This window comes from Hyla sarda, chromosome 1 (genome assembly GCF_029499605.1).
Source record: "Hyla sarda isolate aHylSar1 chromosome 1, aHylSar1.hap1, whole genome shotgun sequence".
Classification (NCBI taxonomy): Eukaryota; Metazoa; Chordata; class Amphibia; order Anura; family Hylidae; genus Hyla; species Hyla sarda.
In genome coordinates, this window is record NC_079189.1 from 250,636,648 (window position 1) to 250,648,893 (window position 12,246).

Genomic DNA, 12,246 nt, shown 5'->3' on the forward strand with positions numbered 1-12,246 from the left:
GAAAAATGTGTACAAAAAATTGTTTAGCCAACTGAGGCGCTGAAGGAAGACCAGGAAGAGGGATGAAATGTGCCATTTTGGAGAATCGATCAACGACCACCCAAATAACAGTGTTGCCATGGGATGGGGGTAAGTCAGTAATAAAATCCATACCAATCAGAGACCAAGGTTGTTCGGGAACAGGCAGAGGAAGAAGAAAACCAGCGGGCTTCTGGCGAGGAGTCTTATCCCGGGCACAGATAGTGCAGGCTCGCACAAAGTCCACCACATCAGTCTCTAGAGTCGGCCACCAATAGAAGCGAGAGATGAGTTGCACAGATTTCTTGATGCCCGCATGACCTGCGAGATGGGAGGAGTGACCCCATTTGAGGATTCCGAGGCGTTGGCGTGGAGAAACAAAGGTCTTTCCTGGAGGAGTTTGCCTGATGGAGGCTGGAGAAGTGGAAATCAGGCAGTCAGGAGGAATGATGTGTTGAGGAGAGAGTTCAATTTCAGAAGCATCTGAGGAACGAGAGAGAGCATCGGCCCTAATGTTCTTATCAGCAGGCCGAAAGTGAATTTCAAAATTAAATCGGGCAAAGAACAGAGACCACCTGGCCTGACGAGGATTCAGCCGTTGGGCAGACTCGAGGTATGAGAGGTTCTTGTGATCGGTGTAAATAATAACTGGAAATCTTGATCCCTCCAGCAGATGCCTCCATTCCTCAAGTGCTAATTTAATGGCTAGAAGCTCTCGATCCCCGATGGAGTAGTTCCTCTCCGCCGGAGAGAAGGTCCTAGAAAAAAACCCACAAGTAACAGCATGCCCGGAAGAGTTTTTTTGTAGAAGGACAGCTCCAGCTCCCACTGAGGAGGCATCAACCTCCAATAGGAAGGGTTTAGATGGGTCAGGTCTGGAGAGCACGGGAGCCGAAGAGAAGGCAGACTTGAGTCGTTTAAAGGCGTCTTCCGCTTGAGGAGGCCAAGACTTGGGATCGGCATTTTTTTTGGTTAAAGCCACAATAGGAGCCACAATGGTAGAAAAATGTGGAATAAATTGCCTGTAATAATTGGCGAACCCCAAAAAACGTTGGATGGCACGGAGTCCGGAGGGGCGTGGCCAATCTAAGACGGCAGAGAGTTTATCTGGATCCATTTGTAGTCCCTGGCCAGAGACCAAGTATCCTAGAAAAGGAAGAGATTGGCATTCAAACAGACATTTCTCAATTTTAGCATAGAGTTGATTGTCACGAAGTCTCTGAAGAACCATACGGACATGCTGGCGGTGTTCTTCTAGATTGGCCGAAAAAATTAGGATATCATCAAGATATACAACAACACAGGAGTATAACAGATCACGAAAAATTTCATTAACAAAGTCTTGGAAGACAGCAGGGGCGTTGCACAGGCCAAAGGGCATGACCAGATACTCAAAGTGTCCATCTCTGGTGTTAAATGCTGTTTTCCACTCATCCCCCTCTCTGATGCGGATGAGGTTATAGGCGCCTCTTAAGTCCAATTTAGTAAAGATGTGGGCACCTTGGAGGCGATCAAAGAGTTCAGAGATGAGGGGTAAGGGGTAGCGGTTCTTAACCGTGATTTTATTAAGTCCGCGGTAGTCAATGCAAGGACGTAGAGAGCCATCTTTTTTGGACACAAAGAAAAATCCGGCTCCGGCAGGAGAGGAGGATTTACGGATAAAGCCCTTTTTTAGATTCTCCTGGACGTATTCAGACATGGCAAGAGTCTCTGGGGCAGAGAGAGGATAAATTCTGCCCCGGGGTGGAGTAGTGCCCGGAAGGAGGTCGATAGGACAATCATAAGGCCTGTGAGGAGGTAGAGTCTCCGCTTGTTTTTTGCAGAAAACATCCGCGAAGTCCATATAGGCCTTAGGGAGACCGGTTACTGGAGGAAGCACAGAGTTACGGCAAGGGTTACTGGGAACCGGTTTTAGACAGTCCTTGGAACAAGAGGGCCCCCAACTCTTGATCTCCCCAGTGGACCAATCCAGGGTTGGGGAATGAAGTTGAAGCCAGGGAAGTCCAAGGAGAATTTCCGAGGTGCAATTGGGGAGGACCAAAAGTTCAATCCTCTCGTGATGAGATCCGATGCTCATTAGAAGGGGCTCCGTGCGGAAACGTATGGAACAGTCCAATCTTTCATTGTTTATACAATTGATGTAAAGGGGTCTGGTGAGACTGGTCACTGGGATGTTGAACCTGTTGACGAGAGAGGCCAAAATAAAATTTCCTGCAGATCCAGAGTCCAAGAAGGCCACAGAAGAGAAGGAGAAGGCAGAGGCAGACATCCGCACAGGCACAGTAAGACGTGGAGAAGCAGAGTGGACATCAAGGATTGTCTCACCTTTGTGCGGAGTCAGGGTACGTCTTTCCAGGCGGGGAGGGCGGATAGGACAATCCCTCAGGAAGTGTTCGGTACTAGCACAGTACAGGCAGAGGTTCTCCATGCGGCGTCGTGTCCTCTCTTGAGATGTCAGGCGAGACCGGTCGACCTGCATAGCCTCCACGGCGGGAGGCACAGGAACAGATTGCAGGGAACCAGAGGAGAGAGGAGCCGAGGAGAAGAAACGCCTCGTGCGAACAGAGTCCATATCTTGGCGGAGCTCCTGACGCCTTTCGGAAAAACGCATGTCAATGCGAGTGGCTAGGTGAATAAGTTCATGAAGATTAGCAGGCATTTCTCGTGCGGCCAGAACATCTTTAATGTTGCTGGATAGGCCTTTTTTAAAGGTCGCGCAGAGGGCCTCATTGTTCCAGGATAATTCAGAAGCAAGAGTACGGAATTGTACGGCATACTCGCCAACGGAAGAATTACCCTGGACCAGGTTCAACAGGGCAGTCTCAGCAGAAGAGGCTCGGGCAGGTTCCTCAAAGACACTTCGAATTTCCGAGAAGAAGGAGTGTACAGAGGCAGTGACGGGGTCATTGCGGTCCCAGAGCGGTGTGGCCCAAGCCAGGGCTTTTCCAGACAGCAGGCTGACTACGAAAGCCACCTTAGACCTTTCAGTGGGGAACTGGTCCGACATCATCTCCAAGTGTAATGAACATTGGGAAAGGAAGCCACGGCAAAACTTAGAGTCCCCATCAAATTTATCCGGCAAGGATAGTCGTAGTCCAGAAGTGGCCACTCGCTGCGGAGGAGGTACAGGAGCTGGCGGAGGAGATGGTTGCTGGAGCTGTGGTAGTAACTGTTGTAGCATAACAGTCAGTTGAGACAGCTGTTGGCCTTGTTGCGCAATCTGTTGTGACTGCTGGGCGACCACCGTGGTGAGGTCAGCGACAACTGGCAGAGGAACTTCAGCGGGATCCATGGCCGGATCTACTGTCACGATGCCGGCTGGCAGGTAGTGGATCCTCTGTGCCAGAGAGGGATTGGCGTGGACCGTGCTAGAGGATCGGTTCTAAGTCACTACTGGTTTTCACCAGAGCCCGCCGCAAAGCGGGATGGTCTTGCTGCGGCGGTAGTGACCAGGTCGTATCCCCTAGCAACGGCTCAACCTCTCTGGCTGCTGAAGAAAGGCGCGGTACAAGGGAGTAGACAGAAGCAAGGTCGGACGTAGCAGAAGGTCGGGGCAGGCAGCAAGGATCGTAGTCAGGGGCAACGGCAGGAGGTCTGGAACACAGGCTAGGAACACACAAGGAAACGCTTTCACTGGCACTAAGGCAACAAGATCCGGCAAGGGAGTGCAAGGGAAGTGAGGTAATATAGGGAAGTGCACAGGTGATTACCCTAATTGGAACCACTGCGCCAATCAGCGGCGCAGTGGCCCTTTAAATCGCAGAGACCCGGCGCGCGCGCGCCCTAGGGAGCGGGGCCGCGCGCGCCGGGACAGAACAGACGGGGAGCGAGTCAGGTAGGGGAGCCGGGGTGCGCATCGCGAGCGGGCGCTACCCGCATCGCGAATCGCATCCCGGCCAGAGGCGGTATCGCAGCGCCCCGGGTCCGTGGAACCGACCGGAGCGCTGCAGTGAGAGGAGTGTAGCGAGCGCTCCGGGGAGGAGCGGGGACCCGGAGCGCTCGGCGTAACAATGACCACTGAGAATGCCCAGAGAATGACAAAGAAAATGCCCAGTAATGTCTCCAATCAATGTGGAAGGGACAGCTCCTGTCTATTGTTGCCTGTGTCCATGGGACTTGCTGTTAAAAACAGCTAGGTGATTGCCCCCATAATAATGTAAAAACTAATGAAATATAAACAAAATTACATTCATAAAATAGAAACAGATTAGAAAAAAAAGAACATGTTTAGTATCTGTCTCTATTTAAATAAATATATTTAAAAAAATCTAGACGACACATTCCCTTTAGGAGTGGCTTTATCTAAGATAAAAATGTTGTGTTGAACCACAAATTTAACATTTTAACGCAATATTAGAATCTAATTTCAACGTAACCTTTTCACCCTTTAGTATACAAATAACAAAGTTCATTGTAATAGTATATTAGGGCAGGGCAATGAACACCACTACAGCTCCACACAACAGACTTGCTATTTATGCAGGTGATTTGAAGAGGGTGGGGATGAAGTTCAGCGTAGTTTATAGCTAAGTAGGTCATGCTGCCTTCTCAACGTCTTTTGTGTTAAAAATATTCCTTTATGTACTGAGCTGATGTAGAGAGTAGCAATGAAAAATATTCGGTAGATCTGCTACAGAATTGTCAAAATAAATAAAATGTAAGGAAATGTAAAGGTATTAAACTGTGCATCACTACGTATATACATAACTAATACTTAGATATGTCTTTTGCTCTTTCATATAAAATGTTTACTCATTCGATTATACCACACATTCATTTTTGAGATTGTCTCAGGGTCTCCACTTGTTTATTGTTTATATGGAAAGGGTGCAGAGACGCGCGACTAAACTAATATGGGGCATGGAACATCTTAGCTATGAGGAGCGATTAAAGGAGTTACAATTGTTTAGTCTTGAGAAGAGACGTTTAAGGGGGGATATGATAAACGTATATAAGTATATTAATGGCCCATACAAAAAATATGGAGAAAAACTGTTCCAGGTTAAACCCCCCCAAAGGACGAGGGGGCACTCCCTCCGTCTGGAGAAAAAAAAGTTTAGTCTCAAGGGGCGACATGCCTTCTTTACCGTGAGGACTGTGAATTTATGGAACGGTCTACCTCAGGAACTGGTCACAGCAGGAACAATTAACAGCTTTAAAACAGGATTAGATACATTCCTGGAACAAAATAAGATTAATGCTTATGAAGAAATATAAAATCTCATCCCTTCCCCAATATCGCGCCACACCCCTACCCCTTAATTCCCTGGTTGAACTTGATGGACATATGTCTTTTTTCGACCGTGCTGACTATGTAACTATGTAACTATGTAATAACCCATATATCCTATAGCATTACGATAATTATTTAGCACAAACAAGTTATGTACCAAAAAAGGAGTTTAGAGTAGTGTTATACATGGACATATACACAAAATCAAGATTCTATGAAGGATAAAGATTTTACGACACTAAATGTCAAAACTGGTGAGTGTATAACAACAATAATTAATAATAATAATTTAAGAAGTTACCCACAGTTGTAAGAGTTTTTTGAGTACTTGTGCTTTCAGACTAAGAAAAACACCAAGAATAACATCAGGGGACATACGTTTGGTTTTCTTATGTAAATCCTATATGTAGTGTAGGTGTAAAGGCACTTCTTCCACTACTGACCACTGACCAGAAAGAAGGTGCTGCTATAGTTGTTGCCTTCTCACGATGTTTCTGGCCAATTACTTTTTTATTTCTGTAACTGTTTAGAAAAAGCTCTTTAAATCTGACCTTTCAATTTGAACCAGTAAACTTCCTCTATTTTCTTGCCCATCTCACTTTTGTTGACCATGGCCAATCTTTTTTTTTATCAAATATCGTTTTTCCTATATACTGCACCTAAAATGCAACATGTTTTAAAAGAATACCTGAATCTTGCGATGAACTCTCCAATGTGTGGGGTTGTGCAGGCAATAAATGAACAGACTCTTCTAACAACTCATTTAGATGAATGTGCCCTCATTTCAAAGAAGGGGAAGAGAAGGAGGAGCAATGTGAACATCAGAACACAAGGTTGATGGTTTCATAAGATACAGAAATGCTTACACCTGCAAAGCTCAACCTTTACGATGACGTTACAGTTCATGACAAATTGAAATGTACATGTCTGTGACATTAAATAAAGCCCAGTTTATGTGTTTAGTAAGAAATTGAGATTTTAAATATTATATTGTATCAATATCAATATGGCTTGTCCCTTGTCACATGTGGAGGCTCTTCTCTATCCATACTCAAGTTGATGCTCATCCACTACAGCTCTCTTATGGTTGCAACTCTCCATCAGTCTACTCAGATTGTCATCCTCCCTCACTCTCTATTACAGAGGCTTACCTTGCATAGCACCAACTTCTGCTTAGGGATACAACTGGTATCCTTTTTGCTTTGTTTCCTAGCCCTCGCATCTATACCCAGCAGCATGGCATACAGCATTTCCCTGCAGTAATGTTACTAGCTCCAATAGAATGCATGTTCAGAGATCACAGTCTATCCTGCTCTCAGGGCATAGTTTTTCCACCATGGGGGGTAACCAAATTATAAATTTAATGGCCATCAACTATGTGACATATATTCTGTTTGGTTTGCCAGGAGGGGAAAGAAATCTTTTATTTTACCTAAAAATGTACAGCAGGGTTATGTTTTTACAGAGTGCACTTAACAGTAAAAATGACATTTTCTCATTACTCTGTAGGTCAATGCAATTAAAATGATACCTAATTTATATAGTTTTTTTATTATTGTACTACTTCAAAATAAAGCAGACTTTTAAAAATGAAATCTCTATGCTTAACCCCTTAAGGACCAAGGATGTATGAGAACGTCCTTGGTCCCGCTCCCGTGATATAACGCGGGGTCCCACGGTGACCCCGCATCATATCATGGCGGGCCCACCTTCATAGTGAAGCAGGGACCCGCCTCTAATAGCGCGCGGCACTGATCGTGGTGCCGCGCGCTATTAACCCTCAAAGCTGAGCCACGCAGCTAAAAGTGAAAGTAAAAGTGCCTGGCTAGCTCAGGGAGCTGTTCGGGATCGCCGCGGTATAATCGCGGCATCCCGAACAGCTGTATTATAGGAGGAAGGTCTCTTACCTTCCTTCCTGCAGTCCGATCCCGATTGAATGCTTAAAGCCTGAGATCCAGGCAGAGCAATCAATTGCCGAAAACACTGATCATTGCATCTCTATGGAGATGCATTGAACAGTGTTAAAGATCAGTAAATGCAATGTTATTGCCCCCCTATGGGGGCTATAATATTGCAAAAGAAAAGTGTAAAAAAAATAATTAACCCTTTGAATTATCCCTTCCCCTAATAAAAGTTTGAATCACCCGGAATTTCCAATAATAAAAAAAAAAAAAACTGTGTAAATAAAAACAAAAATAAACATATGTGGTATCGCCGCGTGCGGAAATGTCCGATTTAAAAAAATATACCGCTAATTAAACCGCATGGTCAATGGCGTACGTACAAAAAAAATTCCAAAGTCCAAAATAGCTTATTTTTGGTCACTTTTTATATCATGAAAAGAGGAATAAAAAGCGATCAAAAGGTCAGATCAAGGGGGCGCATGCGCGCAGCTCACGCGAGAGGACGCATGTAGTGTGAGCTCCGTGCTGACCGCAACTATACAGCCCCTCAAAGCGCCCATATCGGGCTCCTCTGAGTTAGAACTTACCCTGCCGGGTGGGGAATATGCTGCGATCCCAGAAGGGCACAAAAAGGCAGAATTCGCAACGGCTCTCGCAGTCTATACCTGATATCTTCAGAACAAGCCGGCGCTCCAAGATGGCGGAGCCAAGCTGCAGCTCTCCAGCGGAGCATTCAGAGGAGGAGTCGCAAGGCCCTACAGACTTGTCGCCTAACTCGATGTTCCGGAACATAAAGCTCCTCTTTCAAACTGAATTGTCTAAGGCGGTGGCAGACCTATCCTCCCAGCTGAAAGACTTGGGGCAGAGAGTAGCTGACTCTGAAGCGCGGATTGACGACCTGGCTGACGCCATTGAAGCTGATCGGCATGACCTGGAGGATCACACTGCGCAACTACAGGCCCTCGAGCTGAAACTTGAGGACTTGGAGAACCGTTCACGCCGCGCTAACTTACGGATCCGTGGTCTCCCGGAGGAGGTGACTGACTTTACTAAGGTGATCTCTTCCCTTTTTTACGCATTGGCCCCGCAGCTGGAACCAGAACTATTGCGCTTTGACCGCATACATAGAGCCCTGACCAGGCCCAAGAACCCCGACTATCCGAGGGATATAATACTTAAACTGCATTATCCTGAGGTGAGAGACACCATCCTGCAGGTGGCCAGAAACATCCCAGCGTTACCTGGGGTCCCTCCATCTGTGCGCATTTTTTCGGATCTGGCCCCCTCCACCCTAGCTAGGCGCAGGGAATTCCGCACCATTACCCTTACACTTCAAAAAGAAGGCATACGCTACCGGTGGGGGTTCCCTTTTTCCTTAATATTCCAGGCTAGTGGTCGCACGCACAATGTCCATACTGTGCTGGAAGCCAAAGAAATTCTTTCACATGCCCGCATAACTTTGGTGGATAGTCCACCTCTACCTCAAAGGCCTAGACGAGTGAACCGAGAATGGTCTACTGTGGGGAAAGAGAAATGTAGACCCCCTGACCCTTTGCGAGAGGACCCTGCTACTTGATTGTCGTGGGTTCTCCATTTTTTTAAACAGTTGTTTGCTTATTGGACGCTAAGCTGTTGCCTCTCTACACTTTGTGAGCCGGGACTTTTGTTCTCCTTCTACACCCCCCATCTCCGCTGTTATTGATTTCTACAATTTTTCCATGGCGAGGCTGGATCGTGGTTCAGACTACTGCACCCCATCATCCCTTCGTGGGACATAGGAAGAATGCTGGGCGACTTGATAAGGCCGCCCGCCTTTCCTGTGATATGGACGTTTTTTTGTTTTCCTTTCTATTTTTTTTTCTTTTATGTTTGTTTGTTTTTTGTTTTCTGTTCCTATAGGTACGATGCACTTCTGTTTTTTGACGGCAAGCAGCCGCAATTGGTGCTGATGGCTGGTCTCCCTATCCATCTCTGGGTACTGATTATTGGGTGTGGTATGTATGATGGCATGTCTCCTCTGGATTGGTGTTATGGCTAAGGTTCTCTCACATAACGTGCGGGGCTTCAACGCCCCAGGTAAACGTAGTAAGGCCTTTATAGATTACCTAAAATTACACCCTGACATATTGTGTATCCAGGAAACCCATTTTACGCTCACCTCTAAATCGTCACACTTACACAGATTGTATTCTAGACATCATTGTTCGTCTTTCACGACTAAATGCAGAGGAGTCATGACCTTGTTTCATAACTCTTTCCCCTTCACGGTACGGAGGGAGTTGGTGGATGGTGAGTAGTGTTGCTCGCGAATATTCGCAATTCGAATTTTATTCGCGAATATCGCATATTCGCGAATTCGCGAATATTCGCGAATATAGCGCTATATATTCGTAATTACGAATATTCGTTTTTTTTATTTATTTATTTATTTTTTTCACAGTACACATCACAGTGATCATCCCTCTCTACTTACAGCTTATGTGGTGTAAGAAGGCTCTAATACTACTGTGTGAGACTGGTGTGCGAATTTTCGCATATGATAATTTTCGCATATGCGAATTTTAGCTTATGTTAATTTTTGTATATGTAAATTTTCGTATATGTTAATTTTCGCACACGCGAATATTCGCATATGCGAAAATAAAACGAGAACATTACGAATATGCGAATATTCGCGAATATGACGAATATTCGTCCATATATTCGCGAATATTCGCGAATTCGAATATGGCCTATGCCGCTCAACACTAATGGTGAGGGAAGATACCTAATACTGTTGGGTACATTGTATGACAAATCCTTATGTATTGTTAACTCTTACGCTCCAACGGACTCCCCTCTTATGTTTTTTTCCCGTTTATGTTCACTTCTTGAGACACTGTCGTACGATATGCTGATTTGGGCCGGAGATTTTAACATGATAGTTAATGGTAAACTGGATAGATCTAATTCTGCCCCTTTTCGTAGGTCGGGGTCTCAACATCGCCTTCTGCAGCAATTGTTTGTATCCCATGACTTAGCAGATAGTTGGAGAGAACATAACGGGGTATCTAGGGGTTACTCATATTACTCGCCTGCACATGGTCACTATACCAGGATAGACTGGATATTGGTCCATACCCGCATGTTACCTCAGATGTTGTATGCACGTCATGTTCCCTCGGTGTGGTCAGATCATGATATGGTGTTAGCTGCTTTTAACTTGATGCCCTCCTTTACATACCCGTTTAGATGGCGCCTGAATGAAGCATTGCTGACCATGCCGAGGGTACACCAACAACTAGATACTGACCTGAAATTTTTTTTTCGATACCAACACAATCCCCGAGTCTTCCCCAGTATGGGTGTGTTTAACCCATAAATCTTATATGAGAGGCCGTATCATATCCCTAGCTAGTGGACTGAAACGAGACCGCACTGCTACCCAAATAGCTTTGGAATGTAGATTACAGAGACTGACGTATGCTCATCAACAGGACCCATCTCTTTACCTTTATCATACCATTAAGGAGACCCGCTTACAGCTGGATGCACTTCTATCTACCAAGGTTGAGAAAGCTGTCCGTTGGACAAAAGCGACCTATTACAGGTTAGCTAACAAACCCGACAAATTACTGGCGGCAATGCTCAAAAAAACCTCCTCTTTTAATAGAGTACATAGCTTGCAGCTCCGACCGGGTCTCCAAACTTCTCACCCCGATAAGATTTATACAGCCTTCCATACCTATTACTCTACTCTATATGCAGCGCCTTCTTCTTCCCCTGCTCTTTCCTCCTCCCTTACTGACTTCTTCTCTTTAATTACTTTACCATCATTGACACCAGACGCCAGGGAGTCTTTAAACGCTCCTTTTACAATAGAGGAAATCGCGGATGCCATTGCCCGATTGAAGTCTGGTAAGGCCCCTGGGCCTGATGGCCTGACGGCAGCATACTTTAAAAAATTTGCACCATTGCTCCTCCCTCATCTACTCACATTTTTCAATTCGCTTCGCATACAGACTACTATTCCATCTGAATTTCTAGATGCACTCATTACAGTTATCCCTAAACCGAACCGAGATCATTTAAGTACTGCCAATTATCGCCCAATATCGTTGTTAAATGTTGATGCGAAGCTCCTGACATCTTTGTTAGCAAAAAGATTAAATGCCCATCTTCCTACCCTGGTACATCAAGACCAGGTAGGATTTATCCCTGGCCGCCAAGCACCAGATAATGTTCGGAAAGTCATTGACCAAATACAGTGGGCGGGGACTACCACAACCCCTCTCATTGTAGTCGCCTTGGATATAGAGAAGGCTTTTGATTGTGTATCATGGCCTTTTTTGTTTGCCACTTTACACAAGTTTGGCATTGCTGGCCCATTTGTTTCTCTTCTACACCTTCTGTACTCCACCCCGACTGCAAATCTAAAGTTGCCATCTACCTCTCCCTGTCCGATTTCTATAGGCCGGGGTACTCGTCAGGGCTGCCCCCTGTCCCCAGCCCTTTTTGCATTAATTATGGAATCACTGGCACAAATGATTAGAGATCATCCTGATATTTCAGGTACCACTATCGGATCTTCAGAATATAAAGTGAACTTGTTCGCTGACGATTTATTGCTAACCCTTACAAACCCCCTCATTTCCCTCCCCAACCTTTTTAAGGTGCTGGACTCCTTTGCTCTGCAGTCGGGGTTGAGGGTCAACGTTACTAAATCTGAAATTATGTATTGTAATATATCGGAATCCTTGCAACGCACCATTGAACGTACATTTCACTTTAAAAACGCTAATGCGGGTTTGCCCTATCTGGGCGTGAAACTTACCCCATCCATTTCATCATTGTATAGCACTAACTTTGTTCCTCTTTATAAATCTATTAGATCTGATCTGGCCAAGTGGAATTATCCTTATATTTCTTGGTTAGGTAGGGTGAACGTGATAAAAATGGTAGTTTTACCTAAGTTGTTGTATTTGTTTAGAACACTACCTATACTTGTAGCAAAGCGTGATTTGCTTGCTTTGCAAAGAGACTCCTTTAATTATATCTGGTCGAACAAACGACCGCGTATTTCCAGGCGAATCATGCATTATAATAGGAAGT

At 45.3% G+C, this 12,246-nt stretch overlaps 1 protein-coding gene across 7 annotated transcripts in view; it reads right to left on the reverse strand.

Annotated features, from left to right (window-relative positions):
• The window catches only part of LOC130367743 (tyrosine-protein kinase ZAP-70), a 318,125-nt gene that overhangs the window by 161,828 nt on the left and 144,051 nt on the right, over positions 1 to 12,246 (reverse strand). For 3 of the 7 annotated variants that reach the window (XM_056570502.1, XM_056570449.1, XM_056570496.1), the window contains exon 1: positions 5,940 to 6,027. The exons of the other annotated variants lie outside the window; for them this stretch is intronic. The gene's annotated coding sequence lies outside the window, so the exon portion shown is untranslated. Of the gene's footprint in view, positions 1 to 5,939; positions 6,028 to 12,246 lie in introns of those variants that run through there. 7 annotated transcript variants of the gene reach the window in all.